Here is a 13,659-nt window from a genome sequence, read left to right as displayed (position 1 = left end):
GAATTAAACTGTCTTTTGACTAGTTTCTTTTCAATTTGTCACACATGACACTAACACCTTTACTACATTTCCAAAGGCTTGGAACATGTTGGACTATGCTTGACTCCTCTTTGCAATTGCAGATGGGTGTTACTGTAATGGCAGATGGCCTACCTTACAGTAATAAGTTAAAGCATTTTTTGGAAGTTTCTTGAAACTACTCTGTCTACAGAAACCATCTATGTGTTTCAACAACCTGTTAATTACTGATGTTCTACCTCCTTCATTTCTGGGATTTTTGTTTCGTTTATATCGAATATTAGTGTAAATGTAATAGTGATTTCTTCTTCTTCTTCTCATCATTCCTAAATGGGAAAACCAAAAGGGTTTGTTTAATTCCAGGTATTTTCTTGTCATCTATAAATGACTACTGCACCACTTAATGTCAGCCCAGGTGAAGTGTTTGCTCATTACATCAGACTTTTTATAAAAAGACAGATTGATCTTGGTTTAAGGAACGTTCTGCAGCAACTATAGAGGCAAACATGTGATTTAAGAATGATTGTTTCGTTATAAATGACAAAAACAAGCAGCATTGATGAGATTTACAGGTGTAATGATGAATATCAGAAATAAATTGTGCGGAAATTATAAGGTTGTAATACTGACTGTATTTCACACACAAAAAAATGGCCACTTTGGAATTCTTTCATCTGCTCACAATCAGTTCCTTTCCATCAGAACGTTCTAAATGGGGTAGCCAAAGCCTCACAGACAAACAAAAACTAAATGAAGCAAACCTAGCATAAGGAGAGCCATACATAAAGCGTTCAATGAATTCTAAAGTAAAATTCTATCTACCGCTTTACAGAGTACCCTACGAAATTTGGTCTTATTTAACAGTAAACAGATGGAAGCCATTTGCCCAGACGCTATGTGACCATAATGACTTCGAAAAGGAGGACAACACAGAATATATTTATTTATTTATTTATTTATTTATTTATGCATTTATTTTACCTGGCAAGATTAGGGCCTTCAGGTCCTCTCTTACGCCTAACCAGGCATACTCAGATTCAACAAATTTCAGTTTCTACAGAACATTAAGGACATATAACATGTTATACAGTATTAATGTTAAAGAAAAAAATAGAGATTATAAAAGTAGTACAATGATAATTATAACAATCAAAAAATAATTATAACAATCAAGAATAATAATAATAATAATAATAATAATGACTATGTGTATGAAAGTAAACATATTTTTCTTTTATGAATGTCAGTCCTATTGCTAGTTGGGAATTTTCTCGTTATATTCTTGCAGCTTGTGAGTTATTCTCATCAAGCAGAGACATAAGACGATGGAGTGGGGTGAAAGAGATATAGAAGAGGTAGATAGGTTAGAGGAAGAGAAATAGAATGGTAAGATTCGAAGCTATGATGGAGAGGAGAAAGAAAAAGATGAGAGGGGCACAACAATGGTGGCTATACCGTCCCTAATATGTAAGTCTTGAGTTCCCTCTTGAATGTTGAGTGGTTTTGGATAAGACGCAGATCACAGGGGAGCGCGTTCCATAGTCGTATGGCTGAGATGGAGAATGACACGGAGAAAGATTTTGTGTTATGTAAAGGTACAGCCAAGATGCTAGACGTATCTGATCTGGTATTGCGGTTGTGGAATGATGATAGGTGTTTAATATGAGAAGATAAGTATTGGGGGCACCAGTGGCTAAGAAATCGATGAAGTAAGCACATTGTGTGGAGATCGCGTGCCTTATGTGGGCGTATCCAACCTAGCTGGGAGTATGAAGGACTGATATGATCATACAACCGTATATTGCATACGTATCTAACGCAAGCATTCATCACTAGCTCGAAGCATCTCGAATTTTCACTATTTGTGCCGTGTTGAACTACATCACAGTAGTAAAGATTAGGCAAGACTAGTGTTTGGACTAATTTTTGTTTAACATGGGTTGGAAATATTTTTCTAAATTTTTGAATTGCATGTAGGGAGGAGAGCGATTTCCGGCAAGCTGTGACTGTTTGTTCTTCCCAGTTTAGGTGTTCATCCAAGATTATTCCAAGGTCTTTTACTGTTTTTTGCTATGGTAGTTGGGTACCATTGAGGAGTATTTGAGGGACTGTTTCGCGAAAGTACCGACTGATTAACTTTGGATGAGATATAAGTATGACCTGGGATTTCTTGGGGTTTAGTTTCAGACCTAGGTTCTGTGCCCATCGAGAAACAGAGCAAAGATCTGCGTTCATACTCGCTACTGCGTCAGCAATGTTCTTGGGGCTTGCGCTTATGTACAGTTGGATGTCGTCGGCATATAGATGGTAGTTGCAGGAGTGAATCACTGAAGAAATATCATTAATGTAAAGTGAGAAGAGTAATGGACCAAGGACGGAGCCTTGGCGAACTCCAGAGCGCACGTTTTTCCATGATGACTTTTCCGACCCACAAATGACTTGTTGACTTCTGTTTTTGAGGTAGCTGTCGAACCAGTGTATTGCGCTGTTTGAGAAATTCAGCTGCTTCATTTTAATTAGTAACATATCAAAGTCAACTGTATCAAAAGCCTTGCTCAAGTCAAGCAGTGTTAGGATGGTAGCTTCACATCTGTCCATAGCATGTTTAATGTCATCAGTTACTTTGATTAATGCAGTTGCTGTACTATGGTGCTTTCGAAAGCCTGACTGATATTTGTCGTGGAAGTTATGAGTTTTGAGGTAATCCGTCAGCTGTTCATGGACGATGTATTCTAGGGCTTTAGATATTGCAGGAAGTATGCTGATCGGCCTGTAGTCACCTGGCGACTTATATATATATATATATATATATATATATATATATATATATATATATATATATATGTGTGTGTGTGTGTGTGTGTGTGTGTGTGTGTGTGTGTGTGTGTGTGTGTGTGTGTGTGTGTGTGTAATATTGTTTTATAGGACTCCAAAACTTCATGGTGGCATCCAGATAAAAAACATTCGTATTATGCTAAGAGGTCATTTTTAATACGTTATGGACATGTAATGAGAATTATTAAAACAAAATTTAGGAAGTCTGAAATAGCTGTATTCTACTGAGCAGTCTCCTTTTCAGTCTCAAAATTTGTTTACATAGCAGTTTATACATCATTTTACATAATGCTTTGCATGTAGATACTCAGATGTATCTCTGAATATCTTATTTATTAGTAGTCATATGTTTTAGAAAGCAGTTGACCATTGTGAAATACATCATTATGGTAGCCAAATCGGACAATGGCATTCACACCTTATTGTTATTCATACACAAACAGTTAATGCACTGAGTGATATAAGGGCCTTAAGCACATCATCATTGATCATAGTATTTATACATTCTTCTGACATCTGTTGATCTTATGGTGAGTCAGCAGTTACCTATTCAGGTTTATCTCTGAATATCTTATTTACTACTAGTCATATGTTCTAGCAAGCAGTTGACCATTGTGAAATTCATTCATTAAAGTAGCCAAAAGTCAGGAAATTACATACCTATCTTATTGCTGTTCATACACCATCAGTTGAGGCATTGAGAACCTTAAGGACCTAAAGCACATTATCATCAGTTGTTGTACTTATGCATGCTTCTCACATCTGTTGATCTTATGGTGAATCAGATGTGTGCTGTAAGCCCACATTGTATATATGAACATTCATGCAAAGCTACCTCGCCAATTTATCTGATATTCACTTCAGTATGGGCTCAACGACAGTGTGCCTTAGACCCTTATTCTGCTTAGTACCTCAGCTAACTGCATCTGTTTGTGCCAGCCAGAGTGGCAGAGTGGTTCTGGGCACTATAGTCTGGGACCGCGCGACCGCTGCAGTCGCAGGTTCGAATCCTGCCTTGGGCATGGATGTGTGTGATGTCCTTAGGTTAGTTAGGTTTAAGTAGTTCTACGTTCTAGGGGACTCATGACCTCAGATGTTAAGTCCCATAGTGCTCAGAGCCGTTTGAACCATTTTGCCTCTGTTTGTAAAGTTTAATTTCTTTTTAAGAGATGATGCTCTTAACATAATGCAGTGTAGTGATACAACATGATGACATGTAGAAAATTGCTACTGAATGTATTGACCACTACTCCATGTAACATAAAATGCATTTTATTTTAATTTTATTGTATTTGTGGTAAGGTCTTATGGGATCAAACTGCTAAGATCATCAGTCCCTAAGCCTACACACTACTTAATCTAACTTAAACTAACTTACATATAAAAACAAAGATGAGGTGACTTACCGAACAAAAGCGCTGGCAGGTCGATAGACACACAAACAAACACAAACATACACACAAAATTCAAGCTTTCGCAACAAACTGTTGCCTCATCAGGAAAGAGGGAAGGAGAGGGGAAGACGAAAGGAAGTGGGTTTTAAAGGAGAGGGTAAGGAGTCATTCCAATCCCGGGAGCGGAAAGACTTACCTTAGGGGGAAAGAAGGACAGGTATACACTCGCACACACACACATATCCATCCACACATACAGACATGATGTCTGCTTGTGTCTGTATGTGTGGATGGATATGTGTGTGTGTGCGAGTGTATACCTGTCCTTCTTTCCCCCTAAGGTAAGTCTTTCCGCTCCCGGGATTGGAATGACTCCTTACCCTCTCCTTTAAAACCCACTTTCTTTCGTCTTCCCCTCTCCTTCCCTCTTTCCTGATGAGGCAACAGTTTGTTGCGAAAGCTTGAATTTTGTGTGTATGTTTGTGTTTGTTTGTGTGTCTATCGACCTGCCAGCGCTTTTGTTCGGTAAGTCACCTCATCTTCGTTTTTATATATAATTTTTCCCATGTGGGATGTTTCCTTCCATTATATTAAACTAACTTACGCTATGGACAACACACACACCCATGCCCAAGGGAAAACTTGAACCTCCAATGGGGGGAGCCACATGGACAGTGACAAGACGCCTCAGACTGACATGCATTTTACAAAGATAAAATGTTTATTAATTGTTTGTATGTTCTTAAATTTGGGAATTGTAATTTCCTTTAAGTATGCTCATTTATTCAGTACATGGATTGTTTTCATCTGTGTTCTTATGCTATATCATCTTGTATATGTGGTAACCAGTAACACGCTGAAAAACTTGTAAGGGTGTTGCAGGGTAGGATGTGCTGAGAAATAATTGTTAAGAAAAAAATTAGATGTGTTGAGCAGTTTCTGATTTATTTAGCATTGAAGTTAGTCAATCAGATCATTGGATGCATAAATTCAAGCAGACAACCAGAGACGATGTTGCCAAATGTGTTCTTCATTTAGTTTGCCCAAACTGTGACTGTGCATTACCATCTACCGTATGAGAACAACTGATACTAACTGTATCAGCTTGTATAATGGGTATGGAGAACAGATGCAGTGAATAGAAAAATGAATGCATTTTACTGTTGACTTGCATTAGTACATGCATTCAAGAAGCTGTTGACATTTCGTTCCAGGGTATCTGAAACTGGAATTTGTGTTTTTAAATGATTACTTCTAATATAAATTTTCAGGAACAAATGCAGTCTCTGAGACCTTCCCATTGAAACGATGTACTGTATTATTTATGAAATTTGGTACTTGTAAACCACACTCGAGCACAGTAAAACGTGTAATGCACAGACATATGTTGGTCCATGAGTTATCACTTGTTTAAATACTTATTACCAGTTAAATTGTGCCTTTATCAGAAGTTATAAATTTAAGACAGGTAGGTGAAAGCTACATGTGGGAGCTGTGCTAATTTAAGATAGCTATTTTGAGAATGTTCACAAATTTAGTCTACATGCCAGTTAAACATGCCTAATTTTCCAAACTTCGAAGACAAGTTGTTTGATTTTTTCTCAATGTGCCAGAAGAATAACAATTCCTGATTTTTAATTTATTTCACTTTTATAAATAGCTTTTATGATTTTACACAAAAACAAGGAATCTGCATTTCAAAATGATGTCTATGATAAAAGGCAAATGAGGTAGTTACGATTCATCAAAGTTTTGACAAATTTTTTAAAGCCTTTCCGATTTCTTTTCTTTTGTGTATTTCCGTTTTTTGAAGGACAGCTGATTTAGATAAAGTTGACCACAATAGGTAAATTTATTGACACAGCTACACTATCTATAAAGTTAAATAATTATTTATAATTTCACCTGACAAAATTCCAATAATGTGTACCTCTCTGGATACAATTATGAAAAAATAATAGACTTCATACTCAGTCAATAGCCATAAATGTGACTAATACAGGGAGAAGTGTCTGTCAAGCCTACCTCATCGCTGTTGCTACATTAATACCTTGAGAAAAAAATCAAATTTATTGCTTCATAATTATCTAACAACAAAATAGTCAATAACAAAAAGAAACAGTAATATCCACAAGAGTTTCTCGAAGTTTCCTGCTCCATCTTAATTGTATGCATTGTTACAGTGCATCATGGAATCCTCAAGTTTTCTGGAATCAAAAGATTCTCTGATTTCATCAAAGGCTAAAATTATCCTTATGAGAAGCTCTTTGATTATGTCTACTGGAGCCACGTAGACATCCATGTAATACATTTAAATGCTTGTGTACTGTGACAATGAAGTGTGATGGAACCATATTACCTGATGAGTCATCTGAGGAATGTCTTCTAAATACAGTGGAAGGACGTTTATGTGGAATGCTAAATGCGCCTATTAATTTAAACAAGGACAAAGCAGGATGAGACCCAAGAAACGGTTGCCTATGATACCTGCCCAGATGTTAATCGTAAACTTGCACTAATATGAATTGCCCCCAGGGGCTTGGCATTTGTTTGCCAGGTACGGGCTTGGCGACCTCAGGATTCCTGAGCTGGCGATTGGTAAGCGCCGCCAGTCCCCTGTCACCGTAAGCTCTGGGCATCCTTCAGTGACCACCGTGCAGTGCAGTGGAACGTTGTGTGTCTCAGGATATGGGGATCTTGGCTTGATAGCCCAAACTTCTATAAAAAAACTCCTCAATCTCAAGGTGTGCTGTCCACTGATGAGATGCATGGCTGTTGAAGTGGAACAGTCGTTAGTGGGCAACCTCTGGGGAACCAGCTGCACCTCGATTGTATAAGGCTTACCTAGGCACTTGGGCCTCTGTCTAGGTGGACTTCGCTAGCTGCTTATAGGACTGAGATGGATTCTTCGAAATCTTCTTTGCCTCCTCCCAGCAGATAGGTACCAACACCCAGTCCAACAAGAGGGCACGTGCAGCAAGTCCTCCTGACTCAGGAGCGAAATTTCAGGATATCATGACTAGTAACAGAGCACATGCTGGTGGTCAGAATGTGTTGTTAATCGTTAAAAGGAAAGAGGGCAGCTTTGAGAAAGTTTCACCTTTCTATATTGAGAATGGGCTCGAGAGCATTGCTGGCAGTTTGATATCTGTTAAGCGATTGCATAATGAGATGCTGTTGGTGGAAACCGCTAGTTCCCAACAAGCTAAGAACCTACCTAAAGTTCAAGCCCTTGGGAAATATGCCATCAAAACTGAGCTGCACACCACCTTGCTGCACAACAAAGGTGTTGTGACATGCAGGGATCTGGTGGACATTCCCAAAGGGGAGCAGAAAGATGAGTGGGCTCCAGAAGAAATAGTTGACGTGCAAAATATATTGAAGAGGGTGGATGGGGTTCTTGTTAATTCCGGCTGCTTTATCTTGGTGTTTAATAGCACGAAACTCCCTGAGGATATTAAGGCAGATTTCCTTCACTTAAGTGTGCGGCCTTATGAACCCAACCCAAAGCAGTTTTCAAATGCTGCGCTTTGGGCATACTACTCTTGGGTGTTGTGGAGAAGCTACTTGTGGCTAGTGTGGTCAGGCCCCCCATGAAGGTGTTTATTGCTTGTCTCCATTGAAGTATGTGAATTGCTCTGGACCTCACCCCATCTGGTGTCTCGACTGCAGCGTGTACCTGGAAGAATGGAAAACTATGAAGCACACCCCCTATACTGAAGCAAGAAAGCTCTATAAAGTTATGCTGCCCCTGTGGTTTCAGTTGTTGAAGAGCCCACGCAGAAAGCTGATGCTGCTACACAAATGGAGGCTGCTAGTGTCGGCACTAGTACCTGTATGTCTATGTACTTGTGCTGCTGCAGTCGTTTCTAAACCTGTCACTCCCCAAAGAACTTCAGAAAAAGCTGTGGTTGCTGACATTGTAGAGCTTCCTGCCCCTCCAAAGGTTCCGTCTGATACTCTGCCCAATGCTGCCACACCTGCAACCGCAGTTGTGGCTGTAAAGTCTACCCAGGGGAAAAAATCCAACGTAAAACATCAAACACCGGTGGAATCGGGCAGAAAACAGCCTGACGATGTCGACATCGACCTCTCTGTCAATTCTCCTTTAGAGGCTATGGAGCTTGATGTCGGACTGGGGCAACCATCTTACCCCAAAACTGAGCCTCCACCCATTGTGGAGTTCCCCCTCCATCAGAAAGTCAGGATGAAAGTGCTAGCCCCTGATAGATGGCTCCCTTTATACAGTGGAACACGAATGGATTCAGGACGCACGTGGAGGAATTGAAACTCCTTACACAGAAACGCCCTCTATGTTTGTGTTTTCAGGAAACACATTTCAAAGCATCTGATGCCCCTGCACTACGAGGCTATACCCTATACTGCAAGGATGACCTGACAGGAGAAAGAGTCACACGAGAGGTTGCTGTTTTTCTCAATAATGGGCACCACTCCTCTGCTCTTCCCCTGGATACCGACTTGCAAGCAGCTACAGTTGATATTTCTGCACCTCAGAGGCTTACAGTTTGTTCTTTTTATTTACCTCCAGTGGAGGCACTAGACTCTGAGGCTCTCACAGATCTTATCGCACAACTCCCCTGACCATTCCTCCTTCTGGGAGACTTCAATGCCTACCATGTCCTGTGGGGCTCAACATTTACTTCCATAGGGGTCGAGTTTTGGAGAGCCTCCTGACGTCTCTAGAGCTGTGCCTCCTAAACGCTGGTACTTCGACTCATTTATGTGCTGCTATTGGGTCATTCTCAGCCATCGACCTATCTCTCTGCTCTCCAGCCCTCACAGACTCTGTTCACTGGGAGGTCACTGACGACCTTCATTCCAGTAACCACTTCCCAACCCGCCTTCAGCTACTCAGTGGTGTGTTGCTGGAACAGAAGCCACCAACATGGATGATTGGCAGGGCTAACTGGACACTGTTCGGCCAGTTGGCTGTGTTTGAACACTGTGACGGCATCCAGGAATGGGTGAATGACATCACGCATGTGATCCATCAAGTCGCTGATCTATCCATATCAACGTCTTTCGACCCTCGTCAGAGGCGACATGTCCCTTGGTGGACAGCATAGTGCCATTTATCCATATGAGACAGGCATGTGGCTCTTTGATGATGGGTTAAATGCCGCCCGAGAGTGGACAATCTCACAGCCTTTCAAATCGCGAGAGCCAAGGCTCACAGCATTATTAAAGAGAGCAAAAAGCAGTCATGGAATGAGTTCTTGAACTCCATCAATCGTTCCACTTGTTCCTCGAAAGTATGGGAAGCTCTCCGGAGGATTTCTGGTAAACACAGATAGCTGCAGTGCTGAACCAGGAGCGCTTCCAAACAACACCTAGACACATTGCTCAGATGCTGGCTGAGCATTTTGCAAACTACTGCCAATGCAAGCCAGGATCCAGAATTTCGTCGCTACCATGCGACTGTCGAGAGGGAAAAGTTGGACTTTAGGTCAAACAGTTCTGAGGCCTACAACTCCCCTTTCTCCATGTGGGAGCTCGAATCAGCACTTCTGACACTGTACTCGGTCACAATCACATCCGGTACTGCATGTTTCGAATTTGCCAGTGGCATCAAAGGAAATCCTCCTCGAATCTTTTAATCTAATAAGGCAGACAGATGTCTTCCCCAACTTGCGGAGGGAGGCAATTCTAATCCCTCTCCTCAAACCAGGAATGCACCGCATATGTCCCAGTAGTTATCGGAGTATCGCCTTGACGAGCTGTGTAGGAAAAACCCTGGAACAGATGGCTAGCCGTCGTCTGGTCTGGCTTTTAGAAACCAGGCAACTCCTTAGCCACTCTCAGTGTGGATTCCGAAAATTTCTATCCACGGTCTATAACCTGACCCTCCTAGAGGTGGCTATTCCAGCAGGCTTTCCTCCATCAGCATCATTGGATTGGCATATTCTTTGATATCAGTAAGGCATATGATACTACTTGGAGACACTGTATTCTCGCACAACTGCATCAATGGGGCTTTCGTGGCCATCTCCCAATTTTTATTTGGGCTATCCTGTCTTAGCGATTTTTTCAGACCTGAGTTAGTGACTAACTGTCTGATTGATTTGAGCAGGAGAATGGTTACACCCAGGGCAGCGTTTTAAGTGTTACACTCTTTGCTATAGCCATCAGCAGTATAACATCTACTGTAAGGGGTCCAGTACAGTGCTCCTTATTTGTGGACGACATTGCTGTTTTCTATTCCTCCACCACTGTTGCAACGGTGAGCCATCAGTTGCGACTTACAGTGCAGCAGTTAGAGGTGTGTGCTACAGAGACAGGTCTTCAGTTTTCTATCGTTAAGTGTGTATGTGTTCATTTTAACCATTCTCGTCGTCCTTTAAATTTGCCTGCCTTGCATATAGGGGACACTATCCTACATTTTAGAGACACAGTGCGTTTTCTGGGCCTCATTTTTGACTCCAGATAGTGCTGGTTGCCACACCTGTGAGACTTGAAAGTCAGAACCCTGAAAGCACTGAACATCCTCGAGTGCCTCAGCCACAGGTCTTGGGGAATGGACAGGGCGTGTCTGCTCCAATTTTATAAAGCTTTTGTGCATTTGCAGATGTACTACGGGTGCACAGTGTATGGGTCAGCGAGGCCCTCGTATTTGAGGATCCTTGACGCTGTCCACCATGTGAGGATATGACTGACCACAAGAGCTTATTGAACCAGTTCCATATCAAGCGTCTGTGCTGAGGCTGGGGAACTGCCACTTACCGTCTGGCAGCAGCTCCTCCTGGTTTGCCAGGTGTGTAAGTTTCTCGCAAAGTTTCTTGCAGCTCCAACCTCACCCATTCACCATATTGTTAGTCATCCACCTCTGATAGTTACCACACATTCGTAATTAACATATTTGCCAACGCTTATGGTCATATATATATATATATATATATATATATATATATATATATATATATATATCCTAAACTAATGAAATAGGTAGGAAGTTCTCTTTAAAAAAAAAACCTCTCATCTGAGTGGCGTGAAATGGCCGCACCTGCAGTCAAGTATATGTATGATGTCAAATCACAGTCTTTTAGACTGGGTGAGGCAGCTAAGTCATAACACCCCTTGTATCTCCTCAGTAGATACAAAGATGCTGTTTGGACAGCGAATTTCAGGGACAGGGGCTACTTGAATACATCACATTTCATGTTTGTGCTATTTTTTACTACAGAAATATGAGGCAATCTTTGGTTTTTTAAATGGAACCCAATGTTAAATGTTAGCGTAACATGATGGGCTTAAAAAGACGGTATCAAATATGTGTATATCGTAATATTTAGGTGAATAGTTTTTGAGACACAGATGTGTTCTCTATCGTGTTTGTCCTTCGAAGTGGCATTGTCCAATGCAACCTTTCCTGTTGTGTAGAGTACATGGTAAACGTCACGAGTCCGTTCTTACACAAACATGCCCATTTACCCAACAATAGTAATACATACTGCAATATTTTCCATAAAAATTAACTGATGATGTCGCGCAAATATTATTCAGTTATTTTACAACTGTGATACCAAAACAGTAGACAACATACAGTATTAAAATACTGCAAGATGTTAATACATTTTAAGTGACAGAAATACAAATGTAAATGAGGAGGCCCTTATTGGTCACAATTATTTTGTGTGTATTTATTTTTTATTTGAAATATTTACTATTGATCACAATACAAAGCAAATACACACAAAGATGCAAAATACATACTGTACCTGATCCAAAAGCATGTGCTCAAAATGCTTCCCCTCTGCTGCAATGCACATTTGTAGTCGCCGTTCGAATGATTTGTGAATGGCTGCAAGGCCACGTGAGATATCAGTGCACACTTCAATGATACATTGCTTCATATCATCTGGTGTAGTTGGTATTTGAGCATACAGTTTATGTTTGATTGTCCCCCACAGAAAACAAAAATCAAGAGGGTTCAAATCAGGAGGCCAGGCTGGCCACTTCACTTCAGCACATCGTCCTATCAAACAATCCAGGAACTTTTCATTTAACAGCTCTGTAGCCACACAGGAAGAGTGAGCAGGACAGCCGTCATGTTGGAACCACACGCACTGACGCATAGTTAGTGGTACCTCTTCCGCAAAATGGGCAGAACGTTTCGCAGGAACTGTGCATAGTTATTGCCATTTAGTATACCCGGAATGACGTACGGCCCCACAATGACATTTTCCATGATACCGCACCACACATTAACACTCCACAGTTACTGATACTGTACCTGTCGAAGCCAATGAGGGTTTTCTATTGACCAGTAATGCATATTATGCAAATTCGCATTACCGTGATTGGTGAAAGGCCGCGGTGGTCTAGCGGTTCTAGGCGCTCAGTCCGGAACCGCGGGACTGCTACGGTCGCAGGTTCGAATCCTGCCTCGGGCATGGATGTGTGTGATGTCCTTAGGTTAGTTAGGTTTAAGTAGTTCTAAGTCCTAGGGGACTGATGACCACATATGTTAAGTCCCGTAGTGCTCAGAGCCATTTTGATTGGTGAAAGTCGCTTCATCACTAAAAAGCACCCATTGAATAAACGTTGGATCATCTTGTAGGCACTGCAGAGCAAACTGGCAAAATTCCTGGGGCCGTTGGAAATCCACACCGGAGAGTGCTTGATGTAATGAGAGGTGAAATGGGTGAAATCTGTGCCGGTGCAATATCCGTAGAACACTTCTCTGACTTATACCACATTCTGAGGCGATACGTCGTTACGAAACAGTAGGGTCGTTATGTGCCAATGCTAGCACGCCCTCTTCAAGTAAGTACCTCGCCAACTGCAGTTTTCTGCCTTGTCCTCTGTATCGCGTTCCATGATCCCAATTCAAATATGTGCAAGAAGCTGGTGCGTAGGATGCTCACGATCACGATACAGCTCTCCATATCGTTTTACTCTAACAGCATTTTTCTGCTTTCACCATACACTAGAAGCATATCTAACTTTTCTTCGTTGGTGTAAATGTCTGCTCCAAGAAACTGTGACGGAAATGCGATGTCTCATTACCCCAGCAGCACATTTATATCCTTCTGTCCAGCTACCTTGTGTGTCACCTTGTAGCGTTATCAAGAAGCAGGAATACAACGCTTTCCCTATTAAGTTCCTAAGTGGTCAACAGGAAAGGTTGCATTGGACAACGCCACTTCGAAGAACGAACACGATACGAGAACATATTTGTGTCTCAAAAACTATTCGCCTAAATATTATCATATACACATATTTGAAACCGTCTTTTTAAGCCCATCGTGTTAGGCTAAAATTTAACATAGGGTTCCATTTAAAAACCAAAGATTGCCTCATATTTCTGTAATAAAAATAGCACAAATACGAAATGTGATGTATTCAAGTAGCCCCTGTCCCTGAATTTCACTTTTTAAATGGCATCTTTGTA

The sequence above is a fragment of the Schistocerca americana genome, chromosome 1, assembly GCF_021461395.2.
Source record: "Schistocerca americana isolate TAMUIC-IGC-003095 chromosome 1, iqSchAmer2.1, whole genome shotgun sequence".
In the NCBI taxonomy this organism is placed as follows: Eukaryota; Metazoa; Arthropoda; class Insecta; order Orthoptera; family Acrididae; genus Schistocerca; species Schistocerca americana.
The sequence above is the reverse complement of the archived record's forward strand: the minus strand, read 5'-3'. Positions refer to the sequence as shown.